Below are 7336 nucleotides of genomic sequence, written 5' to 3'. Positions count from 1 at the left end.
TGAGTTGTTAGAGGATATTGATTTTGATGAAAAATGTAATATTTTTTTTGGAATCCGTGGTTAGAACATAAAAGCGATTATGAAAATCTTCTTCAATGGTGGGGGGTGGGAAAAGTTCAAATTCAAATTTTCTGTCAACAGTTTTCATCACCATCTACGAAAGTTAAGAAAGCTATGTCTAAATTAGATTACATTTCTGAGTTACAAGGGTATTTGGTAAATGATATAGAAAATGTACTTTCTTAGAAACATGAACTTAGTACAATTTTACATGAAAAGGTAAAATCAGCACTAGTTAGAACACATTTCATTTCTGTAAATGATATGGATTCACCTACAAAATACTTTTTTAATGTAGAAAAGAAAAGAAAGTTGTTCATACTAATGTAATGCATTTTCTACACAGACCTAATGGAAGTACTACTTCAAACCCTTTAGAGATGAGAATAATTGATACTGACCTTTATTCTAATTTATATGCAAAAGAAGATTCTGATCTGTTCAATCCATGTGAACATTTGAATGATTTACCTGGTCTTAATGAAAAAGAAAGACAGTCCTTTGAATCTGGTCTTACTTTTGGGGAAATAACAGCTGCAGTTAAACAACTCTCATCTAGATGAGCACCAGGGTTTGATGGATTACCTACCAGGAGAATTCTATAAAACCTTTTGGAGTGTTATTGGAAAATACTTTTTTAATGGTTTAAAAGAAAGCTACATCACAAAGGTACTTCCTAACAGTTGTCAAAAGACAGTTCTTACTCTTCATCCAAAGAAAGGAGACTTGCGTTTGCTAAAATAATGGAGGCCTATCTCTGTTCTCAACTCTGACTACAAGATATTGTCTAAATGTATTGCAAATCGGCCTAAAAAGGTCATAGGTATCTTGATTCATGAAGACCAGTCCTATTGTATACCCATGGTTGGGGAGTAACGGAATACATGTAACAGGAATACGTATTTAAAATACAAAATATAAGTAACTGTATTCCACTACAGTTACAATTTATATAATTGATAATTAGAATACAGTTACATTCAAAAAGTATTTTGATTACTGAAGAGATTACTTTGCATTTTATTGTCATTTATTTCATTTAATATTTAGTCCTTTCAGATGGAAAACATTTATACATATAAATGATGCGATCCAAAGTGCATTTGAACAGCGGTGAAACATTTTCTTATGATGTGTTACATTCATACAAGCAGGCAGAGAAGTAAGTTTGAAGTAAGTTTGGAGCTGAAGAAAAAGAAATAAACCTTGTGTAAATTGTCAGCTTTAGGCTAAGCTAAAATGCTATTTCTAGCCATTTTACATGCACATGTTACCAGGCACGATCATATTTTTTCTATCAAGAAAATTCACATTGGATTTCTTTTTTTCTAGTAAGATCTTTGATATTAGGGCAAAAATCGTATTTTTGATAATAATTTTTTATTGTTTTCCTGTTAAAATATCTAAAAATTCTTAAAACTAGATGAATTAGATTTATCTTGTTTTAGAAACAACACTGCATAAAATATATTGAGGTTTATCAGAGAATGTATTTTTAACATGTGTATTTTGTCTTACTGTACTGGCAGAGTTTTTATAGTCAAAACAAGTGAAAAAATCTACCAGTGCTGAAGAAGTAATCCAAAGTATTTAGAATACGTTACTGATCTTGAGTAATCTAACAAAATGCGTAACAAATTACATTTTACAGCATGTATTCTATAATCTGTAGTGGAATACATTTCAAAAGTAACCTTCCCAACCCTGTGTATACCAAAATATCTGTCTATGATCATTTGTTTTTAATAAGAGATCTTTCAATATTTTCAAAAGTATATAATGTTGATGTTGGTCCCATTTCTCTAGACCAAGGAAAAGTCTAAGTGTACCATTTAAAATGGAAAAAGGAATTAGGCAAGGCTATCCAATGTCTGGCCAACTGTACAGCTTAACAATTGAATCATTATGCCCAAAGTTTACTTCAGTCAGATGCGTACAGGACACGTAATGCAGATTTCGTCATCAGTGCAGAATGTGCATGCACCTGGAATTATTTGCACTAATTAGTGGGTCCAGAAGGTGGCAACTCTCACACTTGGGCCATTGCTGTCACAAAGAAGTGCTAGAAGTAGATTTAATCACTGCTAAGCAACAGAAGATGAAGGTAAAGACAACAACAGTGGATGTGCATGTCAAGAGCGCATGTGTGAGGTAAGGAGATTGCATTTCCTTGAGTCTGAAGGAAATAAAGACATCTTTATGGGTCTTAACTCCTGAAGAGAAACAGTCCAGTATCTCATATTAATCATAGCGTGCATGCACCAACCGACTGTGTGTGCACATAGTCAAATTAAGTATACTTCAACAGGCTCGCGTTTGACTGTATGCAGACGCTAAGCATAAGTATACTTTGGGCTTTACTGTGCTTGCTGAGATGCAAATGAACAGGTATAACTATAAATGGAAGTTTATGGAAAGAGACGATTATATATTGTCAGCATATGCTGCTGATGTTGTCTTAGAACAATAACCAAAAGATGTACAGCATTTGAAAAAGGCAATAGAAATTAATGAAAGAGCTTAATCAGTATGGCTTAATTTGTGTTATAATCTCAATAAGAGAAACATTAATGTGCCTTTGCCTAAACTTCAAAACTAATATTTAGTGAGGCACTGTTGGTTTTAAATATTTGGGAGTATATCTTGGGCAAGAGGACTATAAAAAGAAAAATTGGGAGGGTTTAGTGGAGAAGGTTTGTGTTAGGTTGTCTCATTGTAAATCATATAATGGGAGAGTACTGGTAGCTAACAACTTTATTGCCTCTACACTTAGCCCAAGTTCATGGTTTTGGATCCATCAATGATTTTAATTCAAGAAATACAAAAGACACTTGTTCGTCCGGTCAGCATTAACTGAAAGCAGCTGTCCTCTATCTGCCAGTGAATGAAGGTGGACAAGGACTGATAGACATTCAATCTTGGCTGGATGCTTTTCATCTGCAGGCTGTACAACACCTTCTATACCACCAACATCATAACTTAATGTGTGCTGTTTTACGTTATCTTAATGTTCTGGATTATTGGCAAATGTTCTCTTTCTTGAGAGAGTGGGAGAAACCTGGACTGTGACTGTTTGAGGAATCTTTATTTTCCAATCAGCTTTTCTCCATTGGTATTCTGTGCTCCGATTCCATTAGGTCTAGCCTGATAACTGCTGGACAATACTTGATTTGAGAAGAGGATGTGTATGAATAGAAGCAAAAGATTTGAAGGAAAAGTTGGCTTTATGTCTGTGTGTCTTGCTAAAAAAGTGCTAGAAGCCTTAGAGGCGGCACTTCTTCAATAGCTAGATACTTTTTAAAGGTTACTCCGGTTGAAAAAAAAAATACAGGTTCTTCTTTTCTCCCTGGGTTTGATTTTTTGATGAGGAAGGATGATTGGCAGGAAGATCCTGGAAAGGTAATTTCTTTGAATATTCCAGAATATGGTTTATTCTGTGATTTATCAAAGACAACTTTGTATAGAGTGTGTGTGAAAAGTATAAACCACAAATTACAGGATTTTTCAGAAAGCAAATGGACTTTGGTGTTGGAGTCAGGCTCTTCGCCGAAAAGTAGTTGGCGGTCCCTGCACAAAAGACCCATTGAAAGGAGAGTGGGAGACATCCAATGGAGAATTATACATGGGCTACTAGCTACGAACAGACACATTGCACGGCTGGATCCTTTAGCTGGGGAGGGTTGTTCTTTTTGTGGTGTTCTTGAAAATGTTACTCATGCATTTATTGAATGTTCTCATTTGGAAAATATAATGCAGTAAGTGAAGACTGGGGGTCTGAGCTTAATGGGTTATTTCAATGTATCATTATTTATTTATGATCCAAAATATTCAGTAGAAAATAAGCAAAAATTAATAATTCCAAATTTTCTTTATGGAATAATTAAATTGGAAATTTTGTGTACTAGAAAAATAGGGTGGAAAGAAGGGGTCTTGATGGTAAAATGTATTGTAAAGAAAAGATTGACTCTGGAATATACTATTTATAGCCTGAGTAGTAATTTGAACTATTTTCTTAATCTCTGGGGATGTGATGATTTTTTGTGTGAACTCGATGAGAATGTTTTAAATTAAATATTTTTAAAATAATAAATTACTGTAATAGTAATTTATGTTTATATGTAATTTTAAACTTTTGTTTATACGCCTTGTTTTTTTATGCTCTATGTGACTATGTAGAGCATAAAAAAACCTATGGTTTATGATTAATATGATTAATAAATAATGATTAATGACATATGATTAATTTTGGTCTTATTGTAATAAAAGAGACCTAAAAGTTAGTCTCTCTCTCTCTCTCTCTCTCTCTCTCTCTCTCTCTCTCTCTCTCTGTCTGTGTGTGCACATGCGTGAGTGTGGTGAGTGAGTGGAGTGCGGCTCTGAGAGTGACTGGTTTCCAACACTGATGGTTTGTTTGTGGTTTCTTTTTCTTATATTTCCATGTTATTAGTAAAGAGGATAGTATAATGTGATTAGTGAGCAGCCAGTGTTTAAGCTGGCTGAAATGGCCAGTGGAATAGAGGGGCAGGTGTTCAAATAACTCACGAGGCGGCATGGAGTTAAAATGCCAGTCTGCGTTGAGTGGTCGGTTGAAGACTGCAGTTAAACAGTAGGAGCTTTGGTCGGACACAGTAGTATAAAATCAGCATCACGAATGAATGGTGCTATTGTTCTGTTTGTGGATATTGTGGAGAAAGTAAATCAAATTGTTGAACAAGGAATTGTGTTGAAAGACACAAATATCTGTTTACCCACTTGTTAATCCAGCCAAGAAAGTCATTATTGTATTAAAGAGTGGGACTGAAGAATTGAATGTTGCATTTAAATTTAAAGTTGACTGGCTCGATTACATAATCTTTGTGACAACGGAATCTATTAAATGTTTCAGCTGTGGAAAACAGGGACATTTAGTCCGAGTTTGTCCTGAAAAAATAATAATTCAGGAACAACATGCAGTCCCAGGAGAAAGTGAAATTAAGGACACACTAGATAGAGAGGATGCTGAGGAAACTGAATTACAGGAACATGAAGAAGATGGTGAGGAAACTAATGCTACTGAGCAGGTAGACGATACACAGCAGGTAGGGGAAGAAAGAGCTGAGGGAATAACAGCAAGAGATGTGGCCGAATCTGTTCTTGAGGAAGAGGAGGTTATGGAATTTGATGAATCTGTATTTAAGATCCCTACAACTAAGAGAAAAGTGATTAATTCTAAGAGTGAAAAAAATTAAAAGAGAGGGCTTGTCAAAAATAATATAAATTCAGAGGAAATCATCAGTAAAGGAAGTGCAGTGAAATGGATTACTGCCATTGAGCTGCAGAAGAGCTGTCCTCACGTTGTTACCAAAAAAAGGGGACTTAACCCTCTGGGGTCTGAGGGTGTTTTGGGCCCTGGAGAAGTTTTGACATGCCTTGACATATGTGCTTTTTTCAGTTGCTTAAAAACATATTAATGGCTAAAGTCTGATAACACTGAATTCAGCACAAACTGGGCTACAATAATATGTGAACAACATGTATGTACATGTTTGTATTTTTGAGAAAATAACGCTTATGCGTGGTTGTTGAAAAAACAAACATTTTAAGTCACTGAAATAAGGCCATATAACACATACTAAACATTTGTTCACAATACTTTTGAGAACTAGATCTTGTAGCCTAGATCTTGTAGTTTTTGCTACAAAATGATGTGAAAACCATTTTGATCACTCATTCATACAAAACAATATCGTCATTTAACTTTTGTAAGACACTTTTAGTGTTAGAAAGGCCATATGCGAGGAGGCACGGATGATCATGAATATTGATGTGATTCACACCTGAGGACCCCTCCCCTGAGAGAGAATGAATGTATTGTTTGTAGCTTATTCACAAAATCAAGTTTAAGTTAAAAGAAGTAATCTGACTATACATTTTCTTTACATTATGACTTTACTTAAAAACTTTAGACTTACACTACCATTTAAAAGTTTTTAGATCTGTAAGATTTTGTAATATTTTTAAAAGAAGTCTCTTCTGCTCACCAAGTCTGCATTTATTTGATCCAAAATACAGCAAAAACAGTGATATTGTGAAATATTTATACAATTTAAAATAACTTTTCTATTTGAATATATTCTAAAATGCAATTTATTCCTGTGATCAAAGCTGAATTTTCAGCATCATTACTGCAGTCTTCAGTGTCACATGATCCTTCAGAAATCATTCTAATATGCTGATTTTCTAATATAAGTCATATTTACAGCACATTTTACACAGTTACACCCGAACAGATATTTTCAAGCACAAGCTTCATTGATGATAATGAGGCAGCATAAACACTAGTTAAAATCTAATCTAAACATTCATATTATTTTTATATCATATTACATATCATATTTATATCCTATAAATAAAACATACAATTTAAATACCTGCTTTAGCCAAAACAACATTTAAATGTAACTAAAACTTGCCTATTAGGACATACAGGTGCATCTCAATAAATTAGAATGTCGTGGAAAAGTTCATTTATTTCAGTAATTCAACTCAAATTGTGAAACTCGTGTATTAAATAAATTCAGTGCACACAGACTGAAGTAGTTTAAGTCTTTGGTTCTTTTAATTGTGATGATTTTGGCTCACATTTAACAAAAACCCACCAATTCACTATCTCAAAAAATTAGAATATGGTGACATGCCAATCAGCTAATCAACTCAAAACACCTGCAAAGGTTTCCTGAGCCTTCAAAATGGTCTCTCAGTTTGGTTCACTAGGCTACACAATCATGGGGAAGACTGCTGATCTGACAGTTGTCCAGAAGACAATCATTGACACCCTTCACAAGGAGGGTAAGCCACAAACATTCATTGCCAAAGAAGCTGGCTGTTCACAGAGTACTGTATCCAAGCATGTTAACAGAAAGTTGAGTGGAAGGAAAAAGTGTGGAAGAAAAAGATGCACAACCAACCAAGAGAACTGCAGCCTTATGATTGTCAAGCAAAATCGATTCAAGAATTTGGGTGAACTTCACAAGGAATGGACTGAGGCTGGGGTCAAGGCATCAAGAGCCACCACACACAGACGTGTCAAGGAATTTGGCTACAGTTGTCGTATTCCTCTTGTTAAGCCGCTCCTGAACCACAGACAACGTCAGAGGCGTCTTACCTGGGCTAAGGAGAAGAAGAACTGGACTGTTGCCCAGTGTTCCAAAGTCCTCTTTACAGATGAGAGCAAGTTTTGTATTTCATTTGGAAACCAAGGTCCTAGAGTCTGGAGGAAGGGTGGAGAAGCTCATAG

This window comes from Myxocyprinus asiaticus, chromosome 10, assembly GCF_019703515.2.
Source record: "Myxocyprinus asiaticus isolate MX2 ecotype Aquarium Trade chromosome 10, UBuf_Myxa_2, whole genome shotgun sequence".
NCBI lineage: Eukaryota > Metazoa > Chordata > Actinopteri > Cypriniformes > Catostomidae > Myxocyprinus > Myxocyprinus asiaticus.
Note: the sequence above shows the minus strand (reverse complement) of the source record.